At 42.9% G+C, this 15,806-nt stretch overlaps 1 protein-coding gene across 11 annotated transcripts in view; it reads left to right on the top strand.

Annotated features, from left to right (window-relative positions):
• The window catches only part of LOC126293165 (histone-lysine N-methyltransferase 2C-like), a 386,337-nt gene that overhangs the window by 311,687 nt on the left and 58,844 nt on the right, over positions 1-15,806 (top strand). The gene's annotated exons all lie outside the window — the stretch shown is intronic.

Below are 15,806 nucleotides of genomic sequence, written 5' to 3'. Positions count from 1 at the left end.
ATAATTCACTGACTAGGTAGAAGCATTGCACACACACACACACGTACGTATGGTAAGGTGAAGTAGCGCGCATCATTACCTGGCTGTATAACCGTGATGTGTGGTCACAGAAAATTGATGGACACTGTGTTGAATCCAACAGGGCTTAAGCACCTGCCTCAAAGCAGAACAAATAAAATGCACTCGATAAATATTTCATTGACAATACAGATAAATGTAGTAGTAGACAGCAATTTCTGAGGAGTTATTAAGAATAGTACAAAGAAAACTGACTCTGCAGAAACTTCACACCATTTCTTGCACAAAACTAGACTTTCAGGCTAGCAAGGAAACACCAAGAAAACACTATTTGATCTGTGGACACTGCTTTTGGAAGGTCCCCGAATGAACGAATCGAAAAAATAAAACATTGAATTTAAAGCTGCCAGTGATTTATTTATCATTCATACTCAGTACACTGTGAATATGTGTTGCAAAATGACAAGTATTGAAACTTCCTGGCAGATTAAAACTGTGTGCCCGACCGAGACTCGAACTCGGGACCTTTGCCTTTCGCGGGCAAGTGCTCTACCATCTGAGCTACCGAAGCACGACTCATACCCGGTACTCACAGCTTTACTTCTGCCAGTATCCGTCTCCTACCTTCCAAACTTAACAGAAGCTCTCCTGTAAAACTTGCAGGACTAGCACTCCTGAAAGAAAGGATATTGCGGAGACATGGCTTAGCCACAGCCTGGGGGATGTTTCCAGAATGAGATTTTCACTCTGCAGCGGCGTGTGCGCTGATATGAAACTTCCTGGCAGATTAAAACTGTGTGCCCGACCGAGACTCGAACTCGGGACCTTTGCCTTTCGCGGGCAAGTGCTCTACCATCTGAGCTACCGAAGCACGACTCACACCCGGTACTCACAGCTTTACTTCTGCCAGTATCCGGCAGTTTGGAAGGTAGGAGACGGATACTGGCAGAAGTAAAGCTGTGAGTACCGGGTGTGAGTCGTGCTTCGGTAGCTCAGATGGTAGAGCACTTGCCCGCGAAAGGCAAAGGTCCCGAGTTCGAGTCTCGGTCGGGCACACAGTTTTAATCTGCCAGGAAGTTTCATATCAGCGCACACTCCGCTGCAGAGTGAAAATCTCATTCTGATGACAAGTATTGTCAAACAACAATCAGACAACATTTCATTTTTCTAAATTCAGTGTTTTGTTTGGCGATTACTTTTCCTCTATGACTATAGCAGGAAAACTTGGGGCTATTGTGTAGAAATGGACAGAAAAAAATGTTTAAAACCTTCGAGAAAAGCCAAACTTTCAGCATCAATTAAGGGGCACAAATCTCTATATTAACGTTGCAGCAGTACTAACCTGATTCTCATAGCGTCTCAGTAGTCACTCTGTCACCGCGAAGCTGAAAGTTTAAACAAGTATGAAATGGTGCTCATTTAAATACGTACATGACACCTCAATTCTCCACTAAGATATATTAATAGTAACGGTGAACAGTTTTGGCAAATACAAAACTTTGTTAGTGCATTGAAATAGATCAGCACGTACATTCATAGTGGCAACGCTTATTGTTCTACTGTGGCAACAAAAAAATAAATAAATAAATAAAAATTACATTTACAGCAAAAAATTACAGTTTGGACTCGGCACTTCCCATAGTAAATTATTAGAGTGGATTAAACTTTGGTAGTTCAGTTAATCTAGTTCATAAAGAGCTTCACAGTATCTAAAAATAACTTGTTTTGATGGCAGTGAAATTGCTCTCTCTTGCTAATCACAATTTTAATAAAGTATTTCCTAATTTGAATTACTGTAATCACTCAGCTGTGCTTAGACGTTGAGATTAGTGAGTTTAGTGCTTGTCAGTGTGCATATTTTTGCATACAAAAGGTGCACAACTGTGCTTTCAGCCAACACTGAGAGTGCACTTGACCCAGGTCTCACTCGTGAGCTGTCTAACTGGAAACTGCTAATTTTGGGTGTGGTCCAGTTGCTTACAGACAGGCGTAAGAATAAACTGCATCATGCTTTGAAAACTGGCAAGGCTGGATTTTACTTTTTTAAATCGACCACAAGAACTAATGTGATTCTGGCTCAAAGAAATACTGGTGGTCAGAAATCTAAAGGAAAGAAAGAAAAAAAAAGAAAAAAAAAAATGTGGGCACTATCATTACTGCTCAGTGTGAATGTCCTTGTTTACTTGTAGGAGCACCGTATTACCGGTTAGCATAAATTATATGAAATTATTGATTAGTGGGTTAATTATCCAGTAATGGATGTCATATTGTACAGAAAAATTAAAGTAATTGAATATGTAGTTAAAGCTTGGAACTTAACAATGATTATGATGAAATTTGCTGTTGCTCTGAACTTAAAGTTTAATTACTGCATAAGATTATTATTTTTAGGTAATTAGAAATATGTTACTGAAAAGCTGGAATGCTTAGTTTTAGGAAGGTATATATCATTATACTTGGTGACTACATCCTCGAGTTTGAGAGACTCTTGAAAAGTAATGAAGCTCACACAGTGATGCTTGTATCGAAAGCTGGGCTAATGGAAAATGGAGGTGCTGTATTCGTTGCAGTAGACAAGGAACTCAAATCCACTGAGATAGAAATTGAAGCTGCATATGAGATTGTTTGGGCAGAACTCAGTCTAAGGGGTGGGCTTAAATTATAATAGGATTCTTCTGTCGACCATCAAACTCTCCTCCTGATGTAACCGAAAATTTCAGAGAAAAGTCAGTTCACCTGTAGATGAGTCCTTCAGTGATAATGCAATTGTTGGTGGAGACTTTAATCATCCAATGATCAATTGGGGAAAAAAAAATAGTTTTGTCAATGGTGATTGTGACAAGACATCCTGTGAAACATTACTAAGTGACTTCTCTGAAAACTACCTAGAACACGTACTTAGGAACCTCTCTCATGATGGTAATGTATTAGACCTCATCTCTTTAAGGATGTCCACATCAAAACTGGTATCGGTGACCTTGAGTTGGTTGTGACAGCAAGGATTTGAGATAATCATACTTTGATGAAGTACAAAGGGCAACTAAAGCAAGTTGAAAGCTGTATATGTTCAGTAAACTAGATAAAAAAAGGCTGTACAGTTATGTAATTGAAATTAAGGGTACTAAAACAGAAGCAAAAATGCTTAACTAGTATTTATATGTTCCTTTACAAAGGAAAACTCAGGAGTATTGCTCCAGTGTTATCTTGTACCACTGAAAAAATAAGTGAAATAGATAACAGTGTGAGATGTGTTGAGAAACAGCTGAAATCATTAAAATTGGAAAATAGCTCCAGAGTCCGATGGGATTGCTGTTAGCTCCTGTACTGAATTTGTGGTTGAGTTAGCCCTTATTTTAATTATAATCAATCATGGCTCCCTCAAACAAGAAACCACGCTCTGTTTCTTGGGAGGAAACACCGGTCATATGCTTCTACAAGAAGGATAGTAGAAATGATCCATAAAACCACTGTACAAAATCCTTGACATCTGTTTGTTGTAGAATCTTGGAAAACATTCTGAGCTCAGACGTAATAAGGTATCTTGAACAGAATGACCACCTCCGTGCCAGTCAGCACGGATTCCGAAAACATCAATTCTGTAAAACCCAACTCACACTTTCTTCACATAACACACTGTAAGCTAAGGACCAAGGCAGTAATGAAGATGTAGTATTTCTTTATTTCTAAAAAGGATTTAACTCAGTACCACACGTATGCGTATTGTCAAAAGTACAATCGTGTGGGGTATTGAGTGAAATTTGTGATTGGATTGAGGGCTTTTTGGTAGGGAGGACATAATGTGGTATCTCGGATGGAGAGTCATCGTCAGATATAGAAGTAACTTTGGGTGCGCCCCAGGGAATTGTGTTGGGACCCTTGATTAATGACCTTGCACATAATAGTTACAGTAAGCTCACACTTTTTGCAGATGATGCAGTTATCTATAATGAAGTAATATCTGAAAGAAGCTGCATAAATATTCGGTCAGATCGTGATAAGATTTCTAAGCGGTGCAGAAATTGGCAACTTCCTTTAAATGTTCAGAAATGTGAAATTGTGTACTTCACAGAATGAAAGAATGTAGTATTCTATATTATAATATAAATGAGTCACAGTTAGAATTGGCCAACTCATACAGTTACCTCGGTGTAACACTTTGTAGGGATATGAAATGGAATGGTGACATAGTCATAGGTAAAACTAGTACTAGACTTATGTTTATCAGCAGAATACTGGGGAAAAACAATCATTCTACAAAGTAGATTGCATCCGCCCCCTACATCACTCACATAGGATTCATGATGACAAAATTAGATTACTTACAGCACACACAAAGTTATTTAAACATTCTTCCCATGCCCCAAATGCAGATGGGACGCAGCGAAACTCTGGTACAGAGGGACATGCTCTTTATCATGCACTTCGCAGTGTTTTGCAGAGTACAGATGCAGATATGGAATTGTACTGATAAGCTCATGATGTTTTACATATATCAAGCTATGGTGGTACCTTTAACTACTGCAACTTTTAATTATCATGCTCTATATCCAAACTAATGTTACTCCTAGAATCAGGACAGTTAGAAGAATAAACTCATCAATGAATCTAAATTGGGGGGGGGGGGGGGGGGGGGTGGTCAAGCTTGAAGCTTGATGGTGCTCAAAATATACCTGAGAATTAGAGAGAAGGAAAGAGAAATTTGTTATTAACACAATCAAAAACATAATAGAATGAGGTAGAACCACCATGCACACAACTGAAAAAATTTGCGAGAAAATGGTTCCTTACCTAGCGCAGTACTATCTGGACCTAAAACTTATACTGCTAATCCGGGATTTTGCAAACGATAAAGTCCGTAGTAATAATGCATCGAACATTTCACACTGTAACACAAGGCAATAACAGCTGACGCTTGTGAAACTGTTTGCCGGACTGAGACTCGAACTCGGGACCTTTGCCTTTCGCGGGCAAGTGCTCTACCAACTGAGCTACCCAAGCACAACTCACGCCCCGTCCTCACAGCTTTACTTCTGCCAGTACATTGTCTCCTACCTTCCTAACTTTACAGAAGCTCTCCTGCAAACCTTGCAGAACTAGCACTCCTGAAAGAAAGGATACTGCGGAGACATGGCTTAGCCACAACCTGGGGGATGTTTCCAGAATGAGGAGAGCTTCTGTGAAGTCTGGAAGGTAGGAGAAGAGGTACTGGCAGAAGTAAAGCTGTGAGGACAGGGCGTGAGTCGTGCTTGGGTAGCTCAGTTGGTAGAGCACTTGCCCGCGAAAGGCAAAGGTCCCGATTTCGAGTCTCGGTCCGGCACACAGTTTTAATCTGCCAGGAAGTTTCATATCAGCGCACACTCCGCTGCAGAGTGAAAATCTCATTCTGGTTTGTGAAACTAATAAATGAACACCATGTTTCACCCTCCCTGACATGAGCTTTTCAACGTACCATCAACTGAGGGGAATTTGGCCTAGAAAGGTGACTTTACCCACAGTGTGTTGTGAAGTTCAAGATTCTCATGTGATAAAACTTCAAATTAGTGTAATATTGGTACCTACCCAATCAGTGTTCAGTGTTTATAATAATGGACTGTACAAAAGTCGGCAACTAGTGCGGTTGCTTTAGACAGTATTTTATTTCGTGTGATTTTTTATTACCAATATGGGAAGAGTTTATGAAAGGAAAGCAGGGGCTAGAAAGTATTGCGGTTATTCTATGGAGAGGTTAGGGAGAACACTTAAGGTCATTCAGAAGGGAATGTTACTCCAAAATGTGAAGAAAAAGTTTTGTCCCCCCATATAAACAATTTCGAATAAATTTAAAGGGAAACCTGTTCAGAGTGTTGCAATTCAATATGTTTTCAATGAGACTGAAGATAAATAAATGGTAGAGTCATTAATGGCCTGTAGTGACTCCTCTGGACTTAAATGATATAAGATCAGTTGGAAAATCATACGAGGGGCATTTGAAAAGTCTGTGCAAAGTCCAAGAGATGGCATGACTGGCACGTAACGAGGTAATGTTTAGTTAGTAGCATCTTTGGAACGAACGCACTGCAAGTTTCAACCATATTGGTCTATTTCTTTGTGTTTGGCATTCGTGTGCATCAAGGAAGTCGAGTGATTTTTAAAAAATGGACCAAAAAAGAATTTCATGTGATAATTAAAACATTACTTTATGAAAAGCAAAACTCCTCAGGAGACTACAGAGACGCTTGATAAACGTTACACTGACTCTGCACCTTCGATTAGAACAGTTTATAAGGGATTTCAAAATTTCCGGAGTGGCCATGTGGGCACAAGTGATGCTGAACGTTCTGGACGCCCTGTGTAGGTTACGACTCCAGAAATTATTGATAAAATCCATGATATGGTGATGGATGACAGAAGAGTTATGGTGCATGAGATTGCTAGTGCTGTGGGCATATCGAATGAACAGGTACATAATATTTTGCATAAACATTTGGACATGAGAAAGTTATCCGCAAGACGGGTTCCGCGATTTCTCACACTTGATTAAAAACGGAATCGTGTGAAGTGTTGCAAGGATGTTTTGCAGCTGTTCAGGAAGAATCCACAGGACTTTAAGCATTGTTTCGTCACTGTGGATGAAACATGGATACATTACTATACTCCTGAGACCAAACAATTATCTAAACAATCGGTTACCAACGAGGTTCTGCACCAAAAAAATTGAAGACCATTCCTTTGGCCGATAAGTTTATGGTGACTGTCTTTTGGGATTCGCAAGGGTAATCCTCATCGGCTATCTGGAAAAGGGTAAAACTATTACAGGTGCATATTATTCATCATTATTGGACCATTTGAAAACCGAGCTGCAAGAAAAACTCCAGCAATTGGACCATATTAAAGTCCTTTTCCATCACGACAATGCACCACACACACCTCAGGAGTTGTGGTCACAAATTAATGGAAATAGAATTCCGAATTCCAACTCCTTTCACATCCCCCTATTTTCCAGACTTGGCTTCCTCGAACTCCTTATTTGTTCCTCAATTTGAAGAAATGGCTGGCGGGACAAAAGTTTTATTCAAATGAGGAGGTGATTGCAGCAACTAATAGCTATTTTGCAGACTTGGACAGTTCCTATTATTCAGAAGGGATCAACAAATTAGAACAGCATTGGACGAAGTGTGTAAGTTTAAAAGGAGACTATGTTGAAAAATAAAAAAGGTTTACCCCAAACACGTAAGTAGTTTTTATATTTGCACGGACTTTCCAAATGCCCCTCGTACCGTAATGAATGTGGACATCAAGAGGTTAGGTTCAGAAGTAATTTACCTTGAGAGGGGTGGGTCTGGCTATTTGTGGGGAAAAAAAAGAGAGAGAGAGGGGGGGGGGGAGAGAGAGAGAGAGAGAGAGAGAGAGAGAGCTGCTCGAACGTTAAAAAGACGCCTTTCTGAAGTGGGCAAGAATGATATTATTACTTATTTTGATAATTTCACTACAACACTGGCAGGTGTTTCACCACAAAATAATGTTGACTGTGATGAGACTAAACTCAGTGATGACTCTAGTAAAAAATTGACAGTAGTCAGATGAGGTCAGATATGTGCGAAACTTTTCAAAGGGTGCAATTTCATTGACTTTTTCAGCTTCTCCAGCAGTAAACTGTTGCTCATTTACGTTGTGAACAAAGCTGAACAACTTTGGGACACACAGACTCATGGTGGTCCTATTGGTTTGAGATGAAATCACTCTAAAGAAGGGTGGTTTGATAGGACAACATCCCAAAACTTGTTATCTCTGTGCTGTTCCCATATCTGCAGGGACGGAAGATTGTGATTGAGGACAATTTGTCTTCTGATCTTAGTGTTGATATTATAATGAAATGTACCAATGAAAACATAAGATCCACATTTTTGCCAGCACATTCCGCACATCTCACACAGCCACTTGATGTTGCCCTTTTTGCACCATTAAAAAGGCAATAGAGAAGTATCCTTGCACACATTCTATTACACCATCCTTATATGGTATCATTGAATAAGGATGGGTTTGCTTCCTCTAATACCTGAACTGTACAAGGGGAAAGTTTGATGCTGATATTTCTGCAGGATTCTGGGAAATGGGAATATATCCAGATACGGAAGAGATTGCGGACCGAAAATACCGGAGCCAATATCGGCACTGTGAACGTTGCTGGAAATGTGGTTTTGGACTATCTCAAGAAGGCAGGAGGTGACAGATCAGCTGAAGGTGTTCGACAACACGTGAGGGAAAGGACAGATGTTCCATCAGCGAGCATGGTCAACCCGGGATGCGGCACTCTCAATTCTGATAATCAGAATTGGACTCGACAGAACGCCGAATACTTTTATGAGTGTACTACAAGTACTGATGGAAGATGACCAGTACGAAACTCATTGAAACATTGCAACAAGAGGATGCCACCGTCACTCGGCTGATAACCCAAGTATTAGATTGTATGCTATTGCTATTTCCCCTCTCCGGTTGTTGGATGTAAACCCAATGCTGCTGCCATGGTGGCTAAGTTATAACAAACATTTTGACGAACAGTGTTATTTATATACCAAAATGAGCACTCATTTTGCTTTTGTGTACCTTCCTGTTGCATACATAATTTGTCTTATTTATATTATATTGTAGTTTCATTTAGTGTGTTGTTATCATTTTGGCCAACATCCATAAACAATCCCCATTTTGTTTATCTCTTCTTGAATTTCCCTGAGATGCAGGCTTACATTTAAGTCGGAGTTCTCAATTCCTTCTTAGAGATAAATGACCCTTAAGAGCTCAGACACTAGTCTTTCACCACAATGCCACTTCTCTTTCTCTGTAGCTGCATCTAATTCCAGTCCCCCCAATCCACACACACACACACACACACACACACACACACACACACACACACACACACACATTCGCGCCCCCGCAAGCATGCACGCTGCAACCGATATAACAATTTCAGATCAAGATCAATGGAAATTTTAGTTGTCAGAATTTTTATCTCCTGCCTTATAAATTTCAATGTCTGGTCAATTCAAATATCATTGTTAAACATTTCTGTATCACTGTGTGCCCATGACCTCAATTCCTCAAGGTTTTCCACTTGTCAGGATTATGCAGACAAGAAGACCAGGTGTCAATGAAAATACTGGAAGGTAAGCTTTATAATCAGTTGCAGGACTAAGCATTTTGATCTGTCAGTGTACACTCAGTTGATGTATGCATCAGGTACAGTCACCAGTTGTTTATAATTATGTCCAGCATTCAGATCTGCAGTTGATGTAATCTTCAGAAATGTATTTGTTCAGGATACCCAAACAGACATCTCAGTTATGTTTTTTATTGTGCACTTGCACAACTTCATGTGCAAGGTAAAACTCACCCTTAAACATATAGACGAGAGTTCTGTACTGAAAATGTGGTATACTACTAGGTAAAATGATCTGGAAAATAAATAAATAAGTAACACAATGCAAAGGTACTGTATGTGCAAATAGCATTAGATAATTTTTATAAAAAAGAATTGCAATTTTTGTGTGTATGGTAAATTTTAGAATGAGCACAGTACAAAAAGTTGGGTTTGCATACTGACCTTCTCGAGCCTTATTGTCAGTTGGAAATCATTTTTCAAATTGTGATTTGTTTTCCTATTTATCTGTGAAATATACCTTCCCACGTTCCTCGTGTGAGAAACATTATGCGTATAGAATTTGCTGCTTGACGATAATGTCTTTCATTTTCTTATCGATGTACAAATTCAAATAATTTAAAAATTACATACTAGCACAAATTTGCTTTTTTATTCAAAAAATCATCCGATTTAAAAAAAAAAAATCGTAATTACGGTGTTGTTTGAGAAAAGTGCGTGAACAATGTACTGTTGGATAGAGCAAACTCTCGAGTTTTACACGGTTAGGGTTTACATGCCACACTGCCATCTGGAAGTGGTTATTTCTTGTGAAGGTTTATAAAAGAATCTGTTTATGTGCCTTGAATGAACTGAGACATTGCATAACAGCAGCTGTGGAAGCTGTAACTCAAGACACGATTGTTGCAGTATGGGAACAATTTGAATACTGCATTGCCATATGCTGTGCATCTCAAGGGGGTCAACACCTGTGAAAAGGATTTTTTGGTGTGGGGGGTGATTTTGAGTTTTCTATTCATAAAAATAACAAAAGTGCCTTATATGTTTATTAGTTTCAGAAACATAGATGTGCCAAATCAGATGATTCTTTTTGATACACATGTACTTTCATTAAGGCTCAAGATGAATGTTTTTGTATGGAAAATAATGTCACTTTCCTCCAGTACATACATTCAACAATTACAGTATGAAAAGGATAGCTGCTACTAACCATATAACAGAGATGCTGAGCAGCAAATAGGCACAACAAAAAGCCTGTCAGAAAGTAAGCTTTCAGCCATCTGGACCTTCGCCGCGCGCACGCACACACACACACACACACACACACACACACACACAACTAATGCACATGACCACAGTCTCTGCCTACTGAGGGCAGACTGCGATCAGCAGCGCATTATGGGAGAAGCAACTAGGTGGTGCAGGTAACCTAATCTTACAGCCGCAGAAAAAAATGCGATCCACCACCTAAAAGCTCATCCCGACCTTATAATTGTATTGCTGAGAAAGGTTTCACAACAGTTGCTTTGAACTGCAAGGATTATATGGCAGAAGGAGTCTGCCAGCTGTCAGATTGATTCATCTGTAAACCCTGCCACAGCGACCCCATTCCAGAAATTCAGCAGGATCTCAAGCCTCACCTCAAATCCTCAGGCCCATCCCAAAACCTTCCCTGGGGTCCATCTCTCTACCTTCTGTGTGCTTCATAAAATCCATAAGCTCAACCACCCAGGATGCCCCATTGTAGTCAGTTGCTGTGCCTCCACTGAGAAAATCTCTGCTTCATCCTATTACCCCTTCCTCGACCGACTCTCGACAGTTACTGTCGATTCACCACACGGTGCCCTGCTCGTCACTTTTGATGCCACCTCCGTTTACACTAACATCCGTAATGCTCTTGGACGAACCACTATTGACCACTACCCTTCCCAATGCCCGATTGATTCCAGATCTACGACCTCCTTTGTAGTCACCGTGACCAACTGTATTCTACATCTACATCTACATGACTACTCTGCAATTCAATTTAAGTGCTTGGCAGAGGGTTCATCGAACCACAATCATACTATCTCTCTACTATTCCACTCCCGAACAGCGAGCGGGAAAAACGAACACCTAAACCTGTCTGTTCGAACTCTGATTTCTCTTATTTTATTTTGATGATCATTCCTACCTATGTAGGTTGGGCTCAACAAAATATTTTCACATTCGGAAGAGAAAGTTGGTGACTGAAATTTCGTAAAAAGGTCTCGCCGCGACGAAAAACGTCTATGCTTTAATGACTTCCATCCCAACTCGTGTATCATATCTGCCACACTCTCTCCCCTATAACGTGATAATACAAAACGAGCTGCCCTTTTTTGCACCCTTTCGATGTCCTCCGTCAATCCCACCTGGTAAGGATCCCACACTGCGCAGCAATATTCTAACAGAGGACGAACGAGTGTAGTGTAAGCTGTCTCTTTAGTGGACTTGTTGCATCTTCTAAGTGTCCTGCCAATGAAACGCACCCATAAATACTTCTCCCTGGAAGGCATTACCTATAAACAAATCTGGGGTGTCGCTATCGGCACCTGCACGGCACCGTCCTGTGCCACCCTATTTGTGGCCCATCTAGTGGAATCCAAATTCCCTCACCCGGTTCAGATTCGTCGACGAAATCTTTGCTATCCGGATCGAGGGTGAGGACATCCTATCCGTATTCCTCCAGAACCTCAACACCTTCTCCCCCATTCACTTCGCCTGACACCACAACCCAACTTCTTCGATGTTGACCTTCACTTCAGAGATGGCTACATCAGTACCTCCATCCACATCAGACCTATAAACTGCCAGCAATACCTCCATTTCGACAGCTGCCGGCCGTTCCTTACTTAGAAATTCCTTCCGTACAGCTCAGCTGCCTGTGGCCGTCACATCTGTTGTGAAGAGCAGTCCCCCACTCTGGGGCCTTCACAGACTGTAATTACCCTCCCAGACTTGTAATTTCATTCCTTATCTCTCCAGTCACCTACCACCCTGCCATCCATATACTGAGGACCGTTCCGCTCGTGACACGTTGCCACCCAGTACTGGACCGACTGCATCACATTATCCGGGCTTTGACTAGCTCTTATTGTGCTCAGGAATGAGGAATGTCCTATCCACCACTATCATTCCCACCCCTCCCACAGTGGTATTCCGCCACCCACCTATCCTAACCGATATCCTTGTTGTGGTTGGCAGGAGAGCCAACCCGTATAACTAAAGGAGCCCGAAATGCACGCGTTTTAGCTCACGCAGGCTGACGTGATGTCTGGAACGTGACAAGGGAATTAGAATTGAGAAAAACGGACGTAGCTGGTGGAATACTTAACTTTAATCCATTAATGGAGATCGTCGCTCTTCACATTACATAATTCACAGTACCAATAGCAACAGATAATGGCGCCTTGCTAGGTCGTAGCATCGCCTCAGCAAATGAGAGTGTAGAAGTCAGTGAACAATCGCTAGCAAAGTTGGCTGTACAACTGGGGCAAGTGCTAGGAAATCTCTCTAGACATGCCGTGTGGTGGCGCTCTGTCTGCAATCACTGATAGTGGCGACACGCGGGTACGACGTATACTAACGGACCGCGGCCGATTTAAAGGCTACCACTAGCAAGTGTGGTGTCTAGCGGTGACACCACGTTCCTGCCCCGCAAATCAGCGTACGGTTGTGGCATAGGCTTCCGCCCGTCGTGGGGAGGACCCCATGTTGACGTATTAGACGAGGTGGGGAGCCTAACAACAGGCGAGGCTGTGCCACCCGCACCCTGCCATTCGGACCGCGGGGAGCTAGGAAACGCCTGAAAACCTGGTCCAGGTTGCACGCCAACATGTGGTGTATGCGCCCGTAGAGACACAGGAGGGGCCGTAGGGTCGACCTCCATCGGGCCGGGGCACCCGACGGGCGAAGACGACATATGGTCCGGAGTGGGCAAGAGTTCCATGTCGGAGGACAACTGGTCACGGGAAGCGATCGGCGGCGCGTGACCCAGGGAGGTGCCCGGCGGTCTCAGCGACGCGCCCACTGCGGACGTCGCCGGCGGGAGAACAGGCGGCGGCGGCGGGGGCGGCGCGTCGCCATGGGGCAAAGTGGAAGGCAGCGTCGGTAACACCTGGGGCTGAGGGGAGCCAGTAGATGGGTCCCTGGGGCGCTGACCAGACGGCACCGTCGCTGAAAGCAGACGTCGAGCGGCAGATACCGTGCGACGACAGAGGCGCAGCTGATTGAGATGCTGACGCACCTCACCAGAGGCCCTCAAAACCAGAAATATAGTGCTTCCGAGGCAGCGAAGAATGCGTCCTTCGAGCCAACGCCGTAAACCTCGCTAGTAGACAGCGTCGCCTGGAGCAAAAGCAGGTGTCAACCTCTGCACAGGAACCTGATGTGGTGGATGTAGCAAAGACATCAACGTTCGATGAGGGCGACCGTGGAGCAACTCAGCCAGCGAGCGACCATCTCGGGGCTGAGAGCGATACGAGGACAAAAAGAGCTATAACGCGTCCTCCCGAGAATGCGACTCTTTTAACTTCAACATCTGTGACTTGAAAGCCCTGACCAATCGTTCAGCGGCACTGTTGGACTGCGACGAAAACGATGTTGAATACCATTGGCCTTGCAGAATAACTGAAATTCTGCGGAGATGAATTGTGGGCCATTGTCAGAAACAATAGCCTGTGGAAGACCTTCAATGCAAAAGATAGCAGATAACGCTTGGATGGTGGCAGATGACGTCGTGGAAGACATCCGGACAACAAAAGGAAAATTACTGAATGAAACTACCACAACCAACCATTGAGCATTCCAGAATGGACCAGTAAAATCGATGTGTAAGCGTTGCCAAGGGGAAGTGGCTTTTGGCCATGCAAAGAATTTCTGTGGTGGTGCTGATTGTTGTTCGGCACACACAATGCAAGAAGAGCACATATTCGTAATCGCGGCATCCTTTCCGAACCAAGTACAGTGCTGACGAGCAAGTTGTTTCGTTCTCACTATACCCCAATGTCCTTGGTGGAGAAGCTGTAAGACAGAGGACTGTAACGAACGTGGTACCACGACCCCGGACTGATCATTATCAGATCGCAAAAGCAAAACATCCCGTCGTACAAAAAGTCTCTCCTTGTGGGCAAAAAATCGGCGAACCAACAGGTCCCCGATCTGTGACTTTGACAAGGGCCATTGCGTAGCAACAAAACGCAGAACAGGAGCAAGGACAGGGTCGGCAGCTGTGGCTGTAGCTACACGACGAAAATCAATTGGAAATGATTCGACCACGTCATCGGTTTCCGCATCAATGAACATGCAAGCAAGTTCGGAGGAATCGAATGCCCTATCCTCGGCAACAGGCAAGCGGAACAACGCATCGGCGTTTCCGTGCTTAGCAGTGGACTGATACAAGATATTGTATTGGTACTGCGAGAGGAAAATAGACTAGCGAATGAATTTCTGCACTGTACGTGGAGGTACAGGCTTGGTCAGATGAAAAAGCGATGTCAAAGGTTTTTGGTCTGTGATTATGGTCAAGTGACGACCATACAAGAAATCATGAAACTTTGTAACACCAAATACGAGAGCCAATGCTTCTTTCTCGATCTGTGAATAATTTCTTTGCGCAGATGAGAGCAATTTGGACACAAAAGGCAATAGGGCGATCGTGTGATCCATCTTTGTGCGCAAGCACAGCTCCAATCCCAAAATCCGATGCATCCACCATCAACAAAAGGCGCTTCTGGGGATCGAATGGCGTAAGGCAAGTATTGGAAAGCAACGCCGATTTCAACTGGTGAAAGGCGCGTTCGCATTCCGTTATCCAGACGAACGGAACACCCTTACGGCGTAAGCGATGAAGCGGAGCTGAAATGGAAGAGGCATGCGGAATATATTTATGATAATAGTTGATTTTTCCTAGCACACTCTGTAGCTGATTCAAATTGTGCAGCAACGGCAAGTCTTGTATGGCACTGAGGTGCGTTGGTCTGGGATGTATGCCTTGGGCATTGAGTACATATCCCAAATATGGCAAGTCCCGAGCAAAAAAACACACATTTGTCCTTCCGCAAGCGAAGACCATTTTGTCGCACGACCTAAAATAATGTTCTGAGACTGGCCAAATGTTCTTCTTCCGTCTTTCCGGAGATTACAATGTCGTCCAGATAATTTGCTGCAGTAGGGACCGACGCACAAACCATTTGTAGATATTGCTGAAACAATGCAGGGGCGGATGCACACCCGAATGGCAGTCGTTTGAATCGATACAAAACAAGATGCGTGTTAACCACCAAAACGCACTGGGATTCTTTGTCCACAGTACGCATCTGCTAGGTCCAACTTCGAAAAATATTTACCCGGGCACAGTTTGTCAAAAAAAGCTTCCGGGTGGGGTAAAGGAAAAGTTGCAATCACTAGTTGTGGATTCACTGTTGCCTTGAAGTCCACACAAAGTCTCAACTTTCCGGAAGGTTTTGGCAGAATTACTAAGGGTGATGCCCAGAGAGAAGCCTGCACACTTTCAATTACACCTTGTGATTCCAAATCGTGTAATGTTTTTGCAACCTCATCATGCATTGCGTGGGGAACATTGCACGCTCTGAAAAATTTCGGTTGCGCGTTTACTTTCGGGTCCAAA

The sequence above is a fragment of the Schistocerca gregaria genome, chromosome 10 (assembly GCF_023897955.1).
Source record: "Schistocerca gregaria isolate iqSchGreg1 chromosome 10, iqSchGreg1.2, whole genome shotgun sequence".
Taxonomy (NCBI): domain Eukaryota; kingdom Metazoa; phylum Arthropoda; class Insecta; order Orthoptera; family Acrididae; genus Schistocerca; species Schistocerca gregaria.
The sequence above is the reverse complement of the archived record's forward strand: the minus strand, read 5'-3'. Positions and strand labels throughout refer to the sequence as shown.